General features: G+C 39.3%; 1 long non-coding RNA gene across 1 annotated transcript; it reads right to left on the bottom strand.

The window, feature by feature from the left end:
- Positions 1 to 6,654: 6,654 nt before the first annotated feature.
- Positions 6,655 to 21,955, bottom strand: LOC132028016 (uncharacterized). The gene is made up of 3 exons (XR_009407317.1): positions 21,892 to 21,955; positions 8,068 to 8,181; positions 6,655 to 6,712 (listed from the first exon to the last, which is right to left on the bottom strand). It is a non-coding gene; the product is annotated as an uncharacterized LOC132028016 (long non-coding RNA).
- Between the last annotated feature and the right edge of the window lie 749 nt (positions 21,956 to 22,704).

Raw genomic sequence — 22,704 nt, forward strand, 5'->3', positions numbered from 1 at the left:
GATATTATTCCTTCAAATAAAATTTTTGCCCCTTTTTTCTCTTCTTCTAGAGCTCCTAAAACACAAATGTCATTACATTTGATGGAGTCTGAGTTCCCTAAGTCTATTCTCATTTTGCATAATTCTTCTTTCTCTCTTTTGTTCAGCATGATTACTTTTCATTACTGTCTTCTAGGTCACAAATTCATTCCTCTGCTTCTTCCATCTTGCTGTTGATTCCATCAAGCATGTTCCTAGTGTCAATCATTGAGCCCTTCTTCTCTGCTATATTATTCCTTATTGCTATGTTAGGGTCTCACTCATATCTTCTACTTCCTTATGGTCATTGCTTTAAATTCTCTATCATGGATATTATTTATATCTGTTCCAGTTAGATCTCTGGCTGTGGCCTTGTCCTGTTCTTTCATTTGGGATAAATTTCTCTGTCCTCTCATTTTGTCCTCCTCTCTGTGTCTTTGTATGTTAAGAAAGTCAACTTTTACTCTTGAAAGTAGTGACTTTATGAGAAAGAGGTCCTGGAGTGTCCTGCGGTGCATATCCCCTGTTCACCAGAACATGGTACTTCAGGAGAGTATCCTATGTTTGTTGCTTAAGCCCTGCTGCTGTGTCTGAGTCACTTTTCCTTTCAGTGCAATTGTTTGCACTGTGTCTCTACATGTTGTGGGCTGTGCTTGCTTTCTGTAGATTCAGTGGGACCCAGACAAGCAAGCTCTGGGAGAGTGTACATGCTGAGGAACTTGGGAGCTGGGAAATAGTGTTGGGAAAATTTGTGCTAGGGCAATAGTCCTATGCTGGATCCCCTGAAGTGCTATAGTGGCCAGGGGCTATGTCCTGGGGTGGCTTGGGGGGGGTGCCACTGGGCATGGTACACAGTGGCAGCTGTGCAGCTAGCAGCTGAGTGGGGCATGTGTGCTAACAAAATCTTCTGTGAGCCTAGGGCAGATGCTAGCAGGCTTGGAGTGGGTGAGTCCTCAGGAGAACTTGTGGGTCTGGCACTTGGCTAGCTGGTTAGGTGCCAAGTGTCCATGCAGCCCCTGCTTCCCAGGTGGTTCTGTGTTTATGCTGGGAGGTCCAGGAGGAAAATAGTGCTGGCCAGTTCCCTCATTTTTGGAGAAGTACCCCACCATGCTCCAAAATCCATATGAATAGATCTGTCTCCCAGTTGCCCCCAGCATTGTATAAACTGCTGATTTTATGTTGCCTTTCTGTGCAGGCTGCTGTCTCTTTAAGCATGGTAACCCAGCTATCATTTGCCCTCCCAGCTCATACAGTGCTGAGTCAGCTGACTTTAAAGCTCCAGGTTCCAAGTCCCACTGGTTTTACAAACTCACAAAATTCAGTCCCTCTGGTTTTTAAAGTCATATGTTACGGGAATTAGTCTCTTCATGTGAGCTCCCTGATACAAGGACCCATTTTTTTCTGCCCTTTCTGTGTGTGGAGCTCTTCCCCTCCTGTAGGCAACTCCCTCTGTTTCTCCATCCTTCCTAAGCTTTCAGATGAAACTTCTTCATATTTAGCTGTAGAGTTTGTTCTGCCAGTCTTCTGATTATTCTCCAGTTTATTGACTTGCATGTGGATGATATCTTGTTGTAAACATGGGATGGAGAGAGCTCAGAGTCCTCCTACTGAGCAATCATCCCCTCGACTCCTTCATTGTATTTTCAATTAAAATTAATTTTAGAATTGTCACCTTTATTAGTAACTGATTCATCTGAAGCTTCATATGAAAACAGCGTTCTTTTCCATCTAATGGGATGATTTTTTTTTCCAGAGAAAGAAGTGGAGAGGGGCAGAGGGAGAGAGAAAATCCTGGACAGACTCCATGCTGGGCCTACAGCCTGACATGGGATTTGATCTCAAAATCCTGAGATCATGACCTGACAAAAAAACAAGAGTCAGAGGCTTAATGACTGAGCCACTCATGTATCCCTAATGCGACAATCTTTACATTTAATTTCTATTTATAAATCTGATATTTGTTTCATAATGTTGTAGCAGTTTTCAAACTCAGAAATTCTAAACTCTTTGAATAATGATAACTCCTTAATATGCTTTACAGCAATATCCACATGTATGCTTTTATTTTATAATTATTTATAGACAAAATTTACTTCCTTGATGCCAGCATTCCCTATACCCATGCTGTCTAGATAATTAATGTTTGTATAGAACCTAGATGGATCACCAAGCCAGCTTCCTAGATGGATCACCAAGCCAGTGTCACAACCTGGGTCTCAATTCTGGCCCCTGCCATAATCTCCTCTTTCCCAAGGCTGCCAGTGCTGTTGTTGCCACCACCAATCTAGACCCAGGTCCAGTCCTAGGGCTAGTCCTCTCCTTGGTGTCTTCTCTGCATCCTAGACCACCCCAGGCTTGTATGTGTGTGCTGGATGGTGATCCATGTATATACTTTTCTCTGCAGCCCCTGGAACATACCCCTCGAGGAGCCCCTCTATGAATGAGCACACTCCTTGTCCCATCAGGCTCCACTTTACAAAACACAAGTTTAAAGGTAAAATTACCAAGCATATGCAAACAGCAACAGCAAAACATTAAAACAAGCACAGAGCTCCTTCTGCGAACAGAGTCATGTGCTACTGAAAGGCTTGTACACCCATTAGGCTGGCCCTCCTGGGGAGGGAAGACTTGCAGTTGGCTAGGAATTAAATGGGATGTGACCACGTTATGCTGTCATCTCAAGAACACAACCGAAAGAGAGACTTCTCTCCTGTGTATTTTACTGTACTCATTTCTCAAAAATGTAGCCCTCAGCATTTCTTCTGATCTTACAGTACCAGAAGCTGAAATCTTAATTTATAATTTGCCCCGCATGGCAAAAAAAAAAAAAAAAAAAGTTTCTTTAATTAAGGTTGGAACTTCTTATTAAGATGAAATTCAATGGACCTGCGATGACCTGCTAGCTTCTATCCATATATAATACTTGTAGGCATTCGTTTTTTTAAGGAAAAAATGCTTCTCCACATTTCTGAGTTAGCCAAAGCTATTTTTAATAATACAGATGGCCACAGTCATTTGACCAGGATGAAGGCTTGTCAGAGTTTTCATGAGAGCATATTTTATTCATCCCTCAGAAGCCTTGAATCCTGAGAAAGCAATTCCACAAGTCCCTACCAAGCACTGGGACTAAGACCTTTCTGACATTTCCCTCTACGCTGCTTACCCAGAGGTCATTCTCTACCTTGTTGTCTTCATTAACTAGAATAATGGTCATCCCAGCTCTGGTTTGTAACTGCCTTAGTATTGTGACTAATGGTCTGTTATTTTTGTCATCGACTTTCACCTTTCAGGACCTCTCTCTTTCCATTTCTTTTCACAAACCTATATCAAAGTTCTGAGTTTTGAATCCTTCATTTGTAGTTAGCAAAGAAGCCATATTTGTAAGTTGAGTACATATCTATATATAAGGTGTCCTTTCTATATCCAAATTACCAGGTTTAATGCTATTTATCTGTCCTTAAATTTTATAAAGCAATTTGTTTCTGAAGTATTTTCCCAAATCACATACACATGTATCAATATATGTATACTCCCCATTTTGGTTCTCTATTACTGAATATTTCTGCCATGCTATGTGTGCTAGCTACACTTGTAGGCACTCAACCAACAAGAGCTGGGTCACATACTGCAAAAAAACCATTGCCTCTGAGTATGTTGCCTTGCTCTCCTACAGCAAACGTGTTCTGCAGGGTATCTACTTCCTTGGCCTTTATTTCTGTCAATTATTTTGGGTCTGATCAAGAATTTTTATTCTTAATGGCTAACATAATGTTTGAAAGTGATAGAGTCAGACATGCTCCAAAGAAAGCAAGGAAAATGTCATGCTGGATGCTATAATTATACTCATTGTAAGGCAGCTGGTGTTACACTCCAAGAAATTGATGTGAAAACACAGGGAGAAGCCCAGCAGACAATTCCAGGATTGTGGAAATATGGTGACATTAGAATGGCATCATAAATATCTCTGTAGCCTGGGATAATTGGACCTGGTCTTATTTGAAAAACACCTAGAAGAAAATTGGGCCAGAAGCATGTCATGACTTGAAGTGGTTTGAAGAGAATGGAAGAGGCACTGTCAATATAAAATGCCAGGAATGCAGTCTTGACAGTTGAGCTGTAACAACCCTGCGTGACATTGTTAGCAGCCCTATTTCCCAAAACACATCCTCCTTGCCCAACAGGGTATGTACATCTTATAAATAATATCTCTATACAGAAGTCATCAACAAAGAACTATTGCCATTCAATGTAACCTAATCCTAAAATAATTACTCAGCTAACATGAGTTCATTATATTTAAGTTAATTTTACATTTAAATGATATCATCAAGATTATCATCTAGCTATAAAATTATAGCTAGTAACATCACCTCTATCAAAACCAACCACTTACAATATTTAAGGTCGTGGAGAGACACAAAGGTAGGATAAATTGCCTCAATGCTCAAGGAGTTGAGCTCGGTTTGGAAAAAAACAAAGTGCCAGTGAGCATATAATGAGAACAAAGGCTACATGAGTTCTGAACATAGAGAGAAAGCACAGGTAGTTAGAGAAAGATGTTCAGGGCAGGCGGAACTTGGGCTGGATGATGTTAAGGATTGGGCTTCCATAGGGGAGAGAATGGTGAAGATCTCAATGCAGGGGTGTGACCACAGGACCACAAAAGAGGTTTAGAAGGTAGGATGAAGAGGGGCACCTGGGTGGCTCAGCTGGAAGAGTGTGTGACTCTTTATCTTAGAATTGTAAGATCGAGCCCTACATTGGGTGTAGAGATTATTTAAAACTAAAATCTTAAAAAAAAAAAAAAAAAGAAAGAAAGAAAGAAAGAAAGAAAAGGAAAGGAAAGGAAAGGAAAGAAAAGAAAAGAAAGTAGGATGAAGAGCCTGAATTAATTGAAGAGTTCATAAAGGGCAGTGAGAAGAGTGATTGTGCTAGTCAGGAATTGCTTGGTTGCATGTGATAGAAACCCAACTTGAACGAGTTTAATCAAAAAGGGGAAATCAGGATAGCAGGGTGTCTTACACAATTCAAGAACAAAAAACTGGCACTGACCCTGGGAACAAATGGAACCAAGGCTTTTGTTGTCTGCCCTCCTGCTATTCTGGGCTCATGCTTCATCTTCTCTTGGACTCTGCAGACCACACCACATAGTAAGAAATAAGGATGCTAACACTACCCCCTGTACCACATTTTACAGCCTCAACAATTCAGAGCCAGAGGGGCAGAAGGGGCTTTAATCCCATTTCTAAAATCCCTGAAGAGGACCTTAACTAGGGTATAGGATCAGTAGATTAACATGAAGACTCCTTCAGGAAGTCTAGGGACTAATGTAAGGGATGCAGGATAATTCAGGTAGGGATGTAGTTAAAAAAAAAAAATGCTTGAGAAGGAAAATAGTTATACTAAAAAAATATGTATTACATGTCAAAACAGTATGCATAAACATAGAAATTCATACCCAAAATGAAAAATGCCACATTTTGTGTTTCTTAACTTGGAATTACAAATGCTTAAAACCTCACATCAAAATGCTAATTTGAAATAGAATTGACTCATTCCTATTACTCTCCCCCCAAAATAGTTAATTTCACCTGCAATTATTAGAGTGAAATGCATTCATATTAAGGATTCACTGCTGCTTTATATTCTATGCCAGCATTTCACCAAATGCACATTCCATCCTCCTGCTTTTCTGTCTTTGTTTAACTAAGGCAGCAGCATATAGAACTCTTACAAATTAAGCTGTTCTTTCTTCTAGTTGGAGTGAAACCTTTTTATAATGATAATTGAGGGGAACTGAGCTAACCCCCAAAGTATAGATGAACTATGTTATACCATGATTTTATGGTGCATATTGTTTTGAGGCCTAAGATTTCCCTAATTTCATATAATAAGCTACATTGTAAGGAATCATTGCTACCTTCATTCAGAAGAGATTGTATAACAGCTTATGACTTGAATAGGAGCTCTGAATATTTCAATGCTAGAGTGAAATGTATAGCAGGATAGAAAAACTGGTATTTGTTTTATGGTATCCTTGACACTTTAAGAAATGTAGGTTTTATATCCAGTGTTTCCTTCAGAACAGTTTTGCCGTTTGTTTCCTGGAATATTCTCCTTTGTTGCACCTCAGTGCCTTCAGCCCAAGTGTGTCCTACCATGTACCCCAAGCTCAGGGCTCAGCCTCCTGGGAGCAGGAACCTTACAGTATCACAACACCTAAAATGATGCGGGAACCATAGTAGGCACTCAGCAAATATTAAATAAATGAATACGTAAGGGGTTTGTATTCATAGACACAGCTTCATAAACACAGTAAAAACACCCCTCATGTAAAAAGAGCAAGTTAAAATAGAGAGGTCAGTGAAGGCAGGGACAAAACATTCTACAATTGCTTCCTTCCTTTAAAAATGTCCCTTCGTATGCATAAATAGTAAGCTATTGTGTACATACCAAAGACGAATAATTCCAACTTCTTCCGTTTCAATTCTGTTAGTGCTTGGGGATAAATCTCAGTCTCTAAAGAACAAAGAAGTTTCTTGCCGAGAGTTGGCCAGATGGGTCAGGACACAGCTCTGAAGTCCAGTCTGATTGTCCAGTGTTTCTTTTGATAAATAGCATGATTGCACTGCCTGGAAAAGTAATTCCTCCTATCAGAAGATGCTGGCAACAGAGTCATTCTGGACCATAAAAACTGTAAAAGGAAATGATAAGCGTGTCAGCAAATTCAATCAGTAGGATGAGATCAGCTTTTATTGGGTTCCTTGGATAACCAGACAGCACATAGCATACTCTGTGAATTAAATCTATCCAAACCCAAACATCCAGTTTCACACAACCCATGCCACATGTCTTTCTGCTGCATCCAAGACATTTTTTCTAATTAGCAAAAAATGAAGAGCATATGGTGGGAAGGAGAGGGAGAGCAGGCACCAGGAGTCTGAGGTGTGTATGGGGCAATCCAGAAGGAGATATGCAAGAAAAGACATAAACAGCTAAAAGATCGGTGATGGTCTAAATCATAGCTAACATGTGTTAAACATTTGCTGGGCCCCAGGCTAAGAGCTTCACCCATGTGAACTCAACTAAGTCTTGCAACAACGATCCTCTGAGTGTGTTCTACTCTCATCCCCATTCTACAGACAAGGAAATAGAGGCTCTGAGAGAGAAAATAATCAGTTCACAACCAACCAACGGTAGAACTGGGATGTAAGCCAGTGTCTTTCTGAATCCAGAGTCTACACCCTTCTAGGTTTAATCTCATCTTTCTCTTCTTTCCTTCACAGCCAAGCCATTGTCTCTTTCCTTCACATGCAGTTTAACTGGACCTCAATGATAGCTGTCACTTTCTATCCCCACCACTCTATTGGACCTGCTCTCACTGTACAGTGAGATGTAAAACAGAGTAAAACAGTTAGGATGTTTTGGGATATAGTTGGCAAAATATCCAACAGAAAGTAGCCTTAATAAAGGGTTTTTGCGTTTTGTCTTTTTGTTCATTTTGCTTTTTTCACATAACCAGAGAGCTTGAAGCTGGGCAGGCCTGGTATTTGTTCAGTATTCATTAATGTTCTCAGAGACCCGCCCTTTTTCCATCTTTCTGTTCTGCGCTTTTCTACACGTTGACTTCTATCTTCCAGCCAGTTGCCCCATGATTCTAAGAGAGCTGTATGCCTCCACCCAACTGCACCCAAAGTGTGCAGAAACACTGCTTATACATTTTCCTCTTTACATAAGGCAAGAATCACCACATTTCCCTTCATGTCTCATTGCAAGTGTGTTTTAGGGGCACCCCTAGCTGCAAGGGATGCAGGGGGAGGCAAGTATCTGGCATTTTCATAGTCAGAGTTGTGGACATTGGCTTCTGGAACCTACCAATATGAAGAAAGGGAAGTGGTGTTGTGTAAGCCAAGAAAGTTTCTGCTATCTACCTACTAATCCAGAGGACTCTTCAGCCCTGGCTGGACTGGCCTGGTCTTTTCCTACACATGATACTAGTGCTTGATTTCCTACTTCCTTACGCTCTTTCTTTCCAGGCCCAGCTCTTACCTTTCTTGCCTCCTACCTCTCATGTCACTCCTCATTCACCTCCTCCCAATACTTCTTTCATCACCACCGGTAAAATAAAGACACTCGGGCTCATTCCAGATCACACAAGTGCCTCTAGGGATTAAGCAAAAAAAAAAAAAAAAAAAAGTGCAGAGTGGGTCATGAGTGGTAGATAGGAAGCACTGGGAACAGTGGTAAATTGGAGAATGCATGCCTATTTAAAAACACTCCAGTTCACATTTTAAGAACACTGGGCTAAGAGAAATTAATCTACAGGCCAAACATATCCTGTGAAACGTTCCCTTTGAAACCTCTGAATGATTTCCATTGCTTCAGTTCTAGTATTTCTGCATGTATTTCCCAAAGTATGTTTGCATCTCTGTCCTTCTCTTCTTCCTGGACTCTACATTTCCCAGCCCTTCAGTGGATGGAATGTGAACAAGTAACACATCCCTTAGGTTGAAAGGGTCTTAAATAGATCCACTTTTCTCATACTTTCTCCTCTAGTCAAATGAAATGATTTGGTGGAAGACTATGGGACGGTGGAGCCACAGAGCAGAAGAAGACTGGATCCCTGAACGACAGCAAGGAACAGAGCTCCCTCTTGTACTCTGCTCTGTAACATGAGTGAGAACGTATTCTGTTAAGCCACGGAGACTTGAAGGTTGGTTGTTACAGCAGTTAGCTGTCTTGACTGAAACAGAATGTACATTTTTGTGGAATTGAAAAATATCTTACATAAGCAATAAAGTCTGTTCCTTATTGTTTCATTAATTATATTACCTTTTAGGGGTCTATAAGCATCTCAACCTGGGAATAAAATATAATGTGTCACTAAAGATTTGTTAATTCTGTTTATCTTTTTTCAAGAACAGAACTCTTAGTTTTATATACCTTTTCTATTGTTTTCCTGTTCTCTGTTTCATTTATTTCTCCTCTTATCTTTAGTCTTTCCTTACATCTCTACTTTGGGGTTTTTCTTCTTTTTCAAATTCCTTGAGCACTAGAAATTTAGGTTCTATTTAGATCGTTTATCTGAGATCTTTCAATTTTTTTGATGTATGGAGACAAGGTGTACATGGAGAAAGATGGGTTTTAACACTAGAAAGTCAAACAAGATTGGCTGTGGAAGCCAAAATTAGAGAAATCAAAGGCAAAATGTGTGCCTGGAGAAGGTAGGGAGAGACTTAGACAGGGAAAGTCTATTTTCAGTTTCTCTCGGTGTTGACCCTGGCTGATTCTTTGTACTTTTTCCTCTTATACTCAATGACCTCTCCTTCTCACTCTGTCTTTTCTATTAAACCTGTAATATCATTTGTACTTTTTACTTTTTGATCTTGAAATATCATTTGAATATTGGAGTTGTTTTATATATTCTCCATCAACATGAGATGATTCATGGTGTAGCCATTAAGGGTGGTAATGTTAAGTCAGACTGTCTAGCTAAGGAGATATTCCATTTGGGAGAAAATGACTAAAGTTCAGAGCAGGAATTTCAATTAGTTTAAATTAAGGTTTGTTTATTTTTGTTTTGTTTTGTTTTGTTTTGTTTTTTTAAAAAAAAAAGAACACAAACTCACTCAGGCTAAGTCAAGAAAAGTGGGTTAATTATAAAAAGAAACAAAAACAGATATCTCCCGGGAATCCAAGAACAGAAACTAGTGAATCCCAAGACAGGAGTTGCACTGGGGGAACTCTAGGGACTTCAGCAAAATCCACACATCTTCCCTATAATGGCAATAATATTGAAGGGATTCAATTACTTTCTATACCTCTTTACTTTTGGTACCAATTCTTTTTTTTTTTCCAGCTTTATTGAGATATCATTAACATACAACATTCCATAAGTTTAAGATGTACAATGTGTTGATTTGATACACTTATATACAGGTGTACCTCATTCTATTGGGCTTTGCTTTATTGCGCTTTGCAGATAACTGAGTTTTTTACAAGTCCAAGGTTTGTAGCAACTCTTGTAGCAAGACTTGTAGAACAAGTCTATTAGCACCATTTTTCCAACAGCAGTTGTTCACTTCATGTCTGTGTGTCACTATTTGGTAATTCTCATAACATTCCAAATTTTTTTTATTATTATTCTATTTGAACTGCTACAACCTCATGATGAAACTTTAACAGATGAGGGCCTGCTTCTTATGGATAAGCAAAGACAGTGGTTTCTTTAGAAAGAATCTAATCCTGGTGAAGATTGTTGAAATGAAAACAAAGGATTGGGAATATTACATAAACTTGGTTGATAAAGCAACAGGAGGGTTTGAGAAGACTGACTCCAATTTTGAAAGAAGGTCTATTGCGAATAAAATGATATCAAATAACATCACATGCTAAAGAGAAACCATTAGTGAAAGGGAGAACTAATCAAGGTAACAAACTTCATTGTTGTCTTACTTTAAGAAATTTCCACAGCCACCCCAATCTGAAGCAACCACCACCCTGAGCAGTCAGCAGCCATCAACACCAAGGCAAGACCGTCCACCAGCAAAAAGATTACAACTTGCTGAAAGCTCAACTGGTGATGAGAAATTTTTAGCAATAAAGCATTTTTAAATTAAGGGATGAACATTGTTTTTTTTTTTTAAGATATAATCATATTACACACTTAATAGACTATAGTATAGTATAAACATAACTTTTTTTTTTTAAGATTTTATTTATTTTTTTGACAGAGAAAGAGTTCACAAGTAGGCAGAGAGGCAGGCGGTGGGGGGGCGGGAGCAGGCTCCCTGCCAAGCCTGATGTGGGGCTCAATCCCAGGACCCTGAGATCATGACACTGAGCCACCCAGGCGCCCCTAAACATAACTTTTATATGCAGTGGGAAACCAGTGACTATTATTGTGGCATTCACTTTCTTGCAGTGGCCTGCAAGTGAACCTGCAGTACATTCAAGGTATGTCAGTGCTTCAAAATGATTACCACTGTGGTATTAGCTAACACCTCCATCACATCACATCATTGCAGTTCTATGGTGGTATGGATTCTTAATTCTCCTCCACTACTAATTAGCTCAACATCAACTCCATAACTTTTATGCCTCAAAACTTACTGATTCTTTCTTCTTTAAAACTGCTATTTGTTCATGTCCCCTCACAATTCCATTTCCTGGGATCGATGTTACCAAGCTATTAAGTCTCAGGATGAGTTTCATAGATCAGTGGCATGTAGTTTTATCAGTGTTTATGTTGAAACCTGTGTGAATAGGCAAGGCATGATGTGTGCATTCTTTTGAAAATAGGCATAAACATTGGCCACAGCTAAATGTGTGAGAATATACTGTTGTCCCTAGCAGGGATCAGGACCTGAAATGAATTTCACAGTGTACCTTCCTACCTTCATCTACCAACCTACCTGACACAGATACATCCAGTAGTATTTAAAATAGAGGTTATTCTTCAATCTTTTGGATAAAGTAATATAGGCAGATAGAATTTCCAAATATTACACAAGGATACCCAATAAAAAATGAAGACTTCCTGACTTCCTTCCCCAACCTCTTATTTCTCCCCCCTAAAGGTAACCATTGTGCTTCCATGATTTTTGTACAAATGGATTCAGATTTAAATAAGCAATAGTAGCATTAATGGTAAATTAGGGGAGAAAAGTAATCTTACCCAATTTACTTAGACAATTGTGGACAACTTATGAACCTGAAAGATGGGCTCTTTCTCTTCTACCAGGAACCCTAATGAGTTTCACTATCCATCTAGAAACCTCATACATTCTAGTAACACAGAGCTGAGTACCTCCACCAAATCCCAGCAAAGGCTTTTCGTACTAGTCAGGTAGTACCTGTTAGGTTACCTCCAAAACATGTGTGAATTGTTAAGTTAAAGCCAGCTGGTGCCTATATCAAAGGAAGACCAGATCTTATGGCAAAAACTGTCCCATTATTATATAAAATTGCTGCAGGAAGAAAAGTCTGTGCATTCAGTAGCCCAACCTGATAAATCAGATTCTCATCCATACCTTCTGTCCTCCCACTGTCATTTATACACACCAGAAAAGTTTTCTCTCTCCAAATAACAAAGGTTGAAGTTCTTAGTCAAAATAGATTTTGATGCTCCAGGAAATCCCATAAAACTTTTGATGATATAGGTAATGTCTCCTTCTCTCTACTCACATGACACAAAGATCGCTGGAAGTACTAATGACCACATAAAACCTCTATGGGAGTCCTGTCTAAGGTTCTTGCCGCCACACAATCCTTTCTCTTACCTTTTGAGTCTAGGTTATACACTTCTCTTTTCATCCCTCCTACTCAATTCCCAATTCTGCAGTAATTTCCTACACTACAGTGTCCCACATGAGAATGCTAATCTTATCTTGCTCAAGAAATAGCAAAAGAGGGGCGCCTGGGTGGCTCAGTGGGTTAAGCCACTGCCTTTGGCTCCGGTCATGATCTCAGGGTCCTGGGATCGAGTCCCGCGTCAGGATCTCCACTCAGCGGGGAGCCTGCTTCCTCCTCTCTCTCTCTCTGCCTGCCTCTCTGCCTACTTGTGATCTCTTGTCAAATAAATAAATAAAATCTTTAAAAAAAAAAAAAAGAAAAGAAATAGCAAAAGATGTAGTTAGCCCTCTAGAGGCTGATTCCCTGCTACTTCTTTTTTTTTTTTTTTTAAGGTTTTATTTATTTGACAGACAGAGATCATAAGTAGGCAGAGAGGCAGGCAGAGAGGGGTGGGGGGAGAAGCAGGCTCCCTGCCGAGCAGAGAAGCCGACACAGGACTCGATACCAGGACCCTAGGATCACGACCCTAGCTGAAGGTAGAGGCTCCAACCAACTGAGCACCCAGGCGCCCCTCTCTGCTACTTCTTAATGAGATTTAGGTCAGGGGTCCCCCAACTACAGCCATAGATCACATCTGGTTGTCTGCTTATTTGTGTAAGTAACAACTTATTGGAACACAGCCACACTCATTAGTTTATATATTGTCTCTGGCTGCATTTGTGCTATAATGGCAACATTCAGTAATTGTAAACAGACACTCTATGGCTCGCAGAGCCTAAAACATTTGTCATCTGACCCTTTACAGAAAAAGTGTTTTGACCTCTAGGTCAAAGTTTTGGCCTCTAGGAAGTTAGATGGGGCACTCTATCGTAAGCATTCTTTTAGCAAAATACATAAGACCTCAATAGAGCATGCAAGTCTTGATATCAAGGTCATGATTTCAACCCCACATTGAGCACGGAGCCTACTAAAAAAAAAACTGATACATAAGACCACACAGTGATTTTAACTTAATAATATTTATGCTTTCCTAACTTAAATTCCAGAGTTAGCTGGGTTCCAGATTTATAGACTCAACAGTAGCATCCGAGACCCAGGATCTTTACCCTTTTCTATCCTGCTATCCTCAGCAGGTTGACTTACCACTTCAGAGTCCCCAGATGGCTACAACAGCTAAAAGCATCCTCATCGGAGAGCATCCAAAAAAGAAGGAAAGTAAAGGGCAAGAAGACTTTTTCTTGTATAATTCTTTTTTTTTTTCCTAAGAGCAAAACTTTCCCAGAAAATTTTAGTAAAAATTCCCTAATTGGGTTGTGTGAGCATCCTTGGACAATCACAAAGGGATCTGAGATTGCTGTGATGGATTTGGAGCCAGGGTTGCCATGCCTGTTTGCGTATTAGAATTACCCACAGAGTAACCAGCAAATTAGAAAACACCAGTATTTGTGCTCCATTCATTTCCTGGAGCCATGCATATTCCCACATGAACAAAGGCAGATTTTATTTGTCTGCGAAGAAAACCTAAGAGCTGATGATGGCTTTGGGGGTAGGCAAACTGTGGTGTTTGCCATAGTCATGTACAGGGACATTGAAGTAATTCAGATAGATAGTGGGACTAGGAGGGAAGAGACTGAGCAAGAATCTACCCAGAATCCTCAAAGAAAGAGAAGAAACACCCAGAAAGTTTCTGGGCAACAATTTCAAGGGGAGTAGAGGGCCATGGATTTCAATGGGGGAGGGACATGCATATGGAGATCACAGGAGCTGGGGAGTGTCAAGGGAGGCAAGGAATATAGGAAAGTTAATTCAGTACAGTTAGATACAGGATACAGTTAGTTCGGTATTGGTGTGTTGAGGGTAAAGTGTCTACGTTATATCAAGGTAGAGGTGTCTAAGAAGACTCATCAGTCTAGAGTTCAAAAGAAGCACTCTTTATAGGGTATTTTTGAGAATGATAGGCAGGGGACTACTAATAATTTCCCCAGAAAGCAGATAATTTATTTATTCAAATAAATAAAAAATTATTTATTTTTATTAAATTAAATTATTTATTTAAATAATTTATTTATTTAAAAATAAATAATTTTTAATAATTAATTTAATAATTTTTAGTTTTATTTTTTAACTGTGTCTGTCTTGAGAAAATCCTATCTACAGGGATGGTAGAAATCATGAACCTGGGTGAGGTTGTTCTGTGAGGGGTGTAAAATACAGAGAAAGGTAAAGGTCTGAACCCTGGGATGCCACAAACAAATCAAGTCTGCTGCCCATCATTAATGAACTGTAGATGTATAGAACTATCCTGAACTTCTGTTAAAGAAAATAGAAATTCAAATGTTTTGCTTGACATATTTTTAAGACTTGATGCTAAAGTGAAATCACACTGTTCTCAGCTAATAAGAATATTACAATCACTGAGCCAAACTCAAGTCTTCTAATTCCAGATCCCTTAGATTGAGTCCTCACTTAATCCAAAGCCAGCTGTGCACATGACTGTAACTGCAGAATCTGTGTGACCTTTCGGTCTCCAACAAAACTCCCTGGGAAAACTGTTTTCCCTGCACTCATTTAAAAACAGTAACTGCTCTAGATCATTTAAGATACTTTGTCAAGGGAATTCAATTAGCATCAGCCTGAGGTCACCCCAGGACTTCATAAACTTTTTCCATCCTGTGAACTCCCCTGGGTTTTCCATGACTCATATCAACTGTCTCCAAAAAAGTAAGCTCACTTTTCATCCTACAAATTCTGCAGTAGCTCTGGTCTCCCTCTCAGTATCACAACAGATCTGAAAGGAGGAAGAGCCCGAGGGGAGGCAGTAGGTGGAGAATGTTGGGTCACCCACAGTTCACTGCCTCTTCCCCAAGCAGCTATTCAGGGCGCTGGGGCTGCCATCTCTGTGACTTCCTGACAACAGTCCATGATCTCCCTATGGGTCAACTCCCAGTTTAGGAAACAATGGGAAAGTTCTGAATGTCTATTTGGTATAATGACAAGCTATAAGTTAAATAGAACCCCGGAATGCTAAAATGTTAACACTTGCCAAGTTTGCTACATCAATGGTATAAGAATAGCAGCTTCAATCAATGGGCAAATATTTATTGTTTGCTATTTTAGTAAAACTAAATATTCCACCTTCACTGAACTCATATAGGTTTAAAAAGGCATTCACTCACTGAGCCCTTAGTTCAACAAATAACTTGCATGTCCACTCTGCAAGTCCTTTTACAAAGTACAAGGTGAGTGAAACACAGTCTCAGCTTTCCAATAAATTTAAAAATCCAAAAATGTAAATAACATTCATGTTTTTAAGAAGGTAATAGGATATCATATTTTGCACAAAGGTGTCAACGTAAGCATTTACCAGCATTTACCATTAGAATTCAAATGTGCTTGATCATGGGCCTACCAGGAATCCAACCACATGAGGCTCTTCATAAGAAGGTATCATGAGGGCGTCTGGGTGGCTCAGTGGGTTAAGCCGCTGCCTTCGGCTCAGGTCATGATCTCAGGGTCCTGGGATCGAGTCCCGCATCGGGCTCTCTGCTCAGCAGGGAGCCTGCTTCCCTTCCTCTCTCTCTGCCTGCCTCTCTGCCTACTTGTGATCTCTCTCTGTCAAATAAATAAATAAAATCTTTAAAGAAAAAAAAAGAAGGTATCACGAAGACAGGATCAGGAAGGTAAACAAGACCTGGTAGAAATGTTTCATTGTCACAATGATGCAATTACAAAAACCTGTGGCTGTCAATAAGTTGTTTCCTTTGCCCTTTGAGTAAAAGCAGAAAGGGATGTTTTCATTAACATCTGTAAGATATTGGGCCAGTTAAGAACAGAGCTTGGTACCCTTTTCTCAAAGAGAAAGGTATACAACATGACCAAATCTTAAAATGACCAAATATTAATGTTACCAAAGTAACCCACTCAACAAATATTTATCAAAACAATATTCTACAATATGGCATATCAAAACATTCTACAATATGGCAGAAAGAGCCATAGGGTTGTGTGCCCCAAGAAAAACTAGGTAACAAATAATTGGCATAAGTCACAAAGTAACCAAGCTGATATATTTTGAATTAATGAGGTCCTTACTGGAAGTGGGTGTCCAATCGGTGATAAATTTTTAAAGGATATATAAAGGCTGAAGTGGATTCAAAGGAGAATGGTAAGGATTATTAATTAAGAAAGGAGATCAGGTTCTATGAGAAAAGATTAAATTAATTCAAGCTACTTAACTTGGAGAAAACTAAGGGCTGAATTGATTATTATCTTTCCTTCATAATCAGGAGGGATTTTATGATTTTCTTTTCCTTAACGGCCTAGACTTTCTCCTAGACAGGAGAAAGTTAAAGCATTTTTTAGCCATTGATTCAATCAATAAACACATCATATGGGCACTGCCTTGCCTAACCCAATAAGAGATTGCAGAAGCCCAAAAATGAAGACAACATAGTCTCTGCCAAAAGAAACCATTTCATGTGGACATAAGAACTCTTATGAACAGCCAGGTGATAAAAACTCAAGAAATGAGTGAAGGAACATGTGTAATATAAATGCCTAGAGATTATCAAGAAGAATACTGATTACTACTCAAGATAGTTAGGATATGATCCTAGAACTAGATGATCACAAAAGTTCCTTTCTAGATCTGTGATACTAAAACCTATACCCTAGTTTTACAGTCAAAGGTTTCCTAAAAAGTGATGTTAAAAGTGATATATAAGAATAGTATATGTAACTGAATTTATATTTGCCCATTGACTAATGTTTTGATTTCATGCCAAATATTCTTATGTCCATTTTTAACAGATATTTAATTAAAAGCAACACCTATGCCTTAGATTTGAGGAAAATCATCTAATAATCCCTCTGACAAAGAGTTAAGAATTTAAACTCAAATTCAATATCAGGATCAAAATCAATAAATAGGTTTCAGCCATAAAATGAAAAAACTATTCAGAATGTGACAACTTCATCTGAATTTGGGGGTTTCAGGTAGAATATCCAGTATTAAAGATAACAGACTATGAAAGCTTATTAAGTCCTTGGCAAGAAGTGTACTGAGGTACTTAAATCCTTGAATCATAAAGTCACATCACACCTAGAATGGTTGTTGTTTAGCTAGAATACTAGAGACAATAGAAATACTTTGAGCTGCCTACTAGATACTTCCATTTGGATATACCACTAACATTTCAAATTCACACTTAAAGAAAAAAGAGTGAGAATGCCAGAGAGAGAGAGAGAGATAAAGACCTTATCTACCTCAACTCAAATTTGAGTTGTATTCATGTCTTTTAAATATATCATCCTCTTCCCAGTACTCCAGAATAGAAATGTCAGACTTCTTTGACTCCTCACTCTCTTTGATCTCCAAAATTAATTCACTTAGCAATAATGAATTGTGCACCCTTGTATGTCTGTCAACCTACAACAGGTTAAGAGTACAAAAATATGAGCCACTGTACTTGCCCTCAAGGATAAAGTCATGTAAACCAATTTTCAGTCCCATGTAATCATGGTTCGTTGGTTGTTTGTTTAAATTTCATTGAGATCATTGTAAATCACATATAGTTGTAATACATAATGCAAAGTGACTTCTTCGGTACTTTGCCTCATTTCCTCCGGTGGTAACACTTTGTAAATCTATATTAGGTCAAACTGGCATATTTACATTGATACAATCCTCCCATCTGACTCAGATCTCACCAGTTTTACTTGGACCCACTTGGGTGTGTGTGGAGCTCTACACAGTTGTATCACTCATGTAGGTTCCTCTATCCACCACAGTTAGGATACTGAAGCCCATTGCTACAAAAGTTGTGTCGCCTTTTTACAACTAGACCCACTTCTCTCCCATATTCCTCCCCTATTCTTAAACTCTGGCAGCCACTAATGTGTCCTCCATTTCTAAAATTTTGTCATTTCAAAACCATTAATAAAAAGAATCTTACAGTACATAATCTTTAAGGATTGGCTTTCTTTTTTTCTAAGCATAGTATCTTAGAGATTCATTCAAGTTATTGCATTGATCAACACTTTGTTCCTTTTTATTACTGAGTAGTATTTCATAGAATGATTTACCATAGTTTATTTAACCATTCACCTGTTGAAGGACATCTGGGCTGATCCCAGCTTTTGGCTATTCCAAATGAAGCTGCCATGAACGTTCATGTACAGGTTCTTGTGTGCGCCATATGCTTTCATTTCTCTGGGATAAATGCCTAGGAGCACAATTGCTGGGTCATAGAGTAGCTTAATGTTTAGATTTTTTTTTAAAGAAGCTTCCAAACTGTGTTCCAGAATGACTGTACCATTTTATATTCCCACCAACAGTGTATGCATGATCACGTTTCTCAGCATTCTCACCAGCATTTAGAGTTGTCTCTATTTTTTATTCTAGTCATTCTGATAGGTGTATGGTGTCAGGTGATTAACTTTATAAAAGACAGGTGAACCTCTTGCCCTAGGAGGCCAGGGAGAGAGCAACTATATCCAGCAGCATGTGGGGGAGGCAGGACAGGAGAGGTATGGTAGGAAAACATCTATGAAGGAGACATCATTTGAGTTGGGTTTTTAAAAATTGAGTAGGGGCACCTGGGTAGCTCAGTGGGTTAAAGCCTCTGCCTTCATCTCAGGTCATGATCCCAGGGTCCTGGGATGGAGCCCCACATTGGGCTCTCTGCTCAGTGGGAGCCTGCTTCCTCCTCTCTCTCTGCCTGCCTCTCTGCCTACTTGTGATCTCTCTGTCAAATAAATAAATAAAATCTTTTAAAAAAATAAAAATTGAGTAGATCTTCAGAAACTGGAGAGAAGAGAACCATACATCTAGCATAGGAAATAAAATATTCAGAATCAGAGGGCGATGTGAGAGCACGAAGAATGGAGCGATCTACCTAGGTGGAGCCCAGTGTGCCATGAAGGGGAAAGAGAAAGGAGCCAATGCAGTGAGAGAGGATTTCTGTGGGTCCTTCCAGAGATGTTAACAATGGGCTGCAGGGAAGAGGAAGGCCTCTGCTGTGAGGAGGCAATGGCAGGCTTGTTTCTGGTGTCCATGTGCTCCCACAATGTGTCCCATATTTCCCTCCCCCGCTCCTTTCTCAGCCACTCCTGCCTCAGAGGCTCACAGGTCTCCCTTGCAGAACCTGGCTTGGCTTCAACCCACCCTGTCTGCTGATACCAGAGCCATTTTCCTAAATCTTACAGCTCACAGTATGTTACTTCTCGGCTCAGAAATCTTTACTGGCTCTCCTCTTGTGCAGAACAAAGTCTGAACTCCTCAGAGCCACGTGACCCTACTGCTCGCTCCTTCCAGGGAAATAAGCTCCAGGTTAATGGGACTGATTTCTAGTCCCCATATGGGAAGTGCTTTATCTAGCCTCCAGGCTGGAAATGCATGTTTCCTCCTCCTTCTCCACCTGCACAAATGTTCCTGATCCTTACAGATTTAGGCTCAGTATGGCTTCCTTTTGTGATGTACTCCCAGTTCCCTTTCCTTCCTCCATCCCCAAATTAAGGCTATTACTTCTACTTTAGGCTTCACCATCATTTCGCTTGTATTATTACTAAAGTATTTATTTCATCCTATCTTGTGCTATCATTAACAAGTTATTCTCCTCCAACAGACTATAAACTGATTCTAAGCTTGGTGATACAGATGCGAAGTACAACTTGAGTTATCCATTTATCCTCTATCAACACACCTATGTGTCAAGGACTTGGCTACACCCTGAGTAGGTCTATAAGCTCTCAAAGGATTTGGAGTCTTGACAAAAAATATGATATGATAAAAATAAAAATAATACAAGGCAGAATATGGTTTGTCTCTTAAGAGTACAAATAAAGAGCTATATTTACTCCACATACATCCAAAATGTGATTCTCTGTTTAACTTCATTTCATTTGTGGTTCCCTAGAAACATTTTCCAACAATAAAAAAAAAAAGAAAAAGAACAAAAAAAGAAAAGTGCCAGGCTTGTTGAAAATGTGGCAAAGTCTATTTTAGATTTTTAGTCTTTACTTCTTTTTCTTTAACTGTATTCTAAACTTGCTATTATCCCATAAATAATTAAATGTGATAGTGTGTTCAAAACTATTTCTACACAGTTAAGATTTTAAAATAAGAACAAAAGAGAACATGGCACTATAGTTTAAAAACCCCTTCTAGCATATTTCTGTGGACATCAAACCCACTTCTGATAAATTAATGAAAATGCAGAAAGTGAGCTACACATCAATAACGTTGTCAGTTCCAGACATTTTTCAAATACAAGGTCTCAAATAACAAGACTCTGAAGAGCAAGGTCAAGGTGACCACTTGTTACCTGGAAGATGTGGACCAGACTATTTTTTAATAGTTTTCCCTTAACAATAATAAAAACAAATACATATAAGATGATGGGCCAATGAATGTGTTGGTCTAACACAAGTTCAAGTTGGTCTAACTTGAAACTTATCAGGAAAACTTGACAGCTCCGGCTTTTTTGTTTTTAAAAATAATTTACAGTAATTACTCTCTAAATCATGACCAAGTAAATGTCACCTTTTTTTTTTCCTAACAGAATCCGTATTCTACTCCCATAGTGTGCTGATGCATTCAATATCTCTTCAGTTTAAAAAAAAAGAAAAAGAACTATATGTCATACTGACAAAAGCTAAAGTAGGATTGCTGGGGCTCTTCTCCCCTGGACACACAATTCTTAGAAACTGATATTAAGACTGTCTTTGAGGTTCTTATGTAAACTAAGTTTTCCCTTGTTTTTATTTCTTAGGTCAAGGAAATCTTCATTAGTTTCAAAAGAAATTGAGAAACACTGAGATCATGATTTTTATTAACTCCTAAAATTATCGCCTGTATCTCAACGGCATCTTTTGATAGGCCTTTAATCAGTTTTTAATCACATTCTCCACAAGTACCAGGCACTGTAATCAAAATTTCCCTCCAACTTATTGGACCTGAGAGGAGTATAAGCTTTTGGAAATTCCAAAACATGCTTAGCTGAACACAGACATTTCCTTGGAGCCAAATTTTATTTCAGCCCTGTTTTCTGATTAAAAAATGAAAATGAAAAATATTTAACCGTGACGTGTACCAAAGAAATGGAACAGCTATCTGCACCTTCCAGGGGAGGCATGGCGGGCTGCTCAGGAAGCTCTTCAGGACAGGGAGGTTCAAAACTGATTTATCTAAATGTTAGAACTTTGGGGCTTTTTTTCCTTCTCCTTTAAAACTGAAGAAAGTCAGGATTTTAAAAAGGAGGTGAGAGGAAGGGAACAAAGCAGCACACCGGAGGGAAGTTAGAGGTGGAAACAGAGCCACCCGGGAAAATGCAACCCAAGCTTTTGATGGATCTACGTCATTTATCAGAGTATACAACCGAAAAGAACTTCAAACGGGAAAGAAAGGAGTGTGCCTTCAAAAGTCCACTGATGCTTTAATAACAACAAAATAAGCTAATAGAAAGGCTTCCCATCCCGTCGGTGTTTGGGATTCACGGTGCACTCTCACCCACACACGTCTTTTTTCCGAACCCTCACAATATAGCTCTTGGCGGTTAAAAAAATCTCAGTTTCACATACCTCTTACTGCGGTATTCAACTGTAGGAACGGCATGCCTTCTGCAAGGATCTGCATTCTCCATCTAAAGAGGCAAGCGGAGGGGCGGAGTCAGTCGTCCACCGCATGAATAAGGTCTGCTAAGACTGTATTGATCCAGCTGGACTACGGGTTGTTGATTTCCTTGTGCGTCTGGCCTTATTGCTCCGTGCATGTGGCATGTCCCAAACTGTAGAAGCTGCTCCTTAATGTGACTTCTGACGATATGGGCAGTATGAGACTTTCTCTCTTAATGACAAACTTGGTAGAATTAAAAGGCAACTCTAGGGGCTTCTCCATGAATAACACAATTCAGTATGGTTATCTGACAAATCTTTAATTTTGAAATGAATTTAATCTCAGTTAAACCCACCTGCCTAGAATAGCTGCAATTGAATGGCAAAACTCTGGCCAAGCTCTCTTTATCTTATTTGTGAAATCCAAGCCTTCAAATGATTGATGCATCCTAATGAATGGTAACAGTTTCTGACGGAGCTGGATTCACAAAAATATTTTACATCTTTTGTCAGTTGGTCATCTAGGACATGTTTAGTCTAAAACAAAGCAGAGGCCATGAACATTATTTTTGTGGCCTGGGTTCTGGCCACATGAGACACACAAAGACTCAGACAGAGTACACTGAGTCAGCATTGTGGTCTAGAAGGAGGAGGAATGAGTCCCAGACTGGAGTTCATGTCATGGAATGGAGCCCCATGTGGACCAAACAGCTAATGGAGTTGAGTCATCAGTCTCTAGGGGCTAAACCAATTGCTTCCAAACTAAGTAGTTTTTTTATA

Source organism: Mustela nigripes, chromosome 12 (genome assembly GCF_022355385.1).
Source record: "Mustela nigripes isolate SB6536 chromosome 12, MUSNIG.SB6536, whole genome shotgun sequence".
NCBI lineage: Eukaryota > Metazoa > Chordata > Mammalia > Carnivora > Mustelidae > Mustela > Mustela nigripes.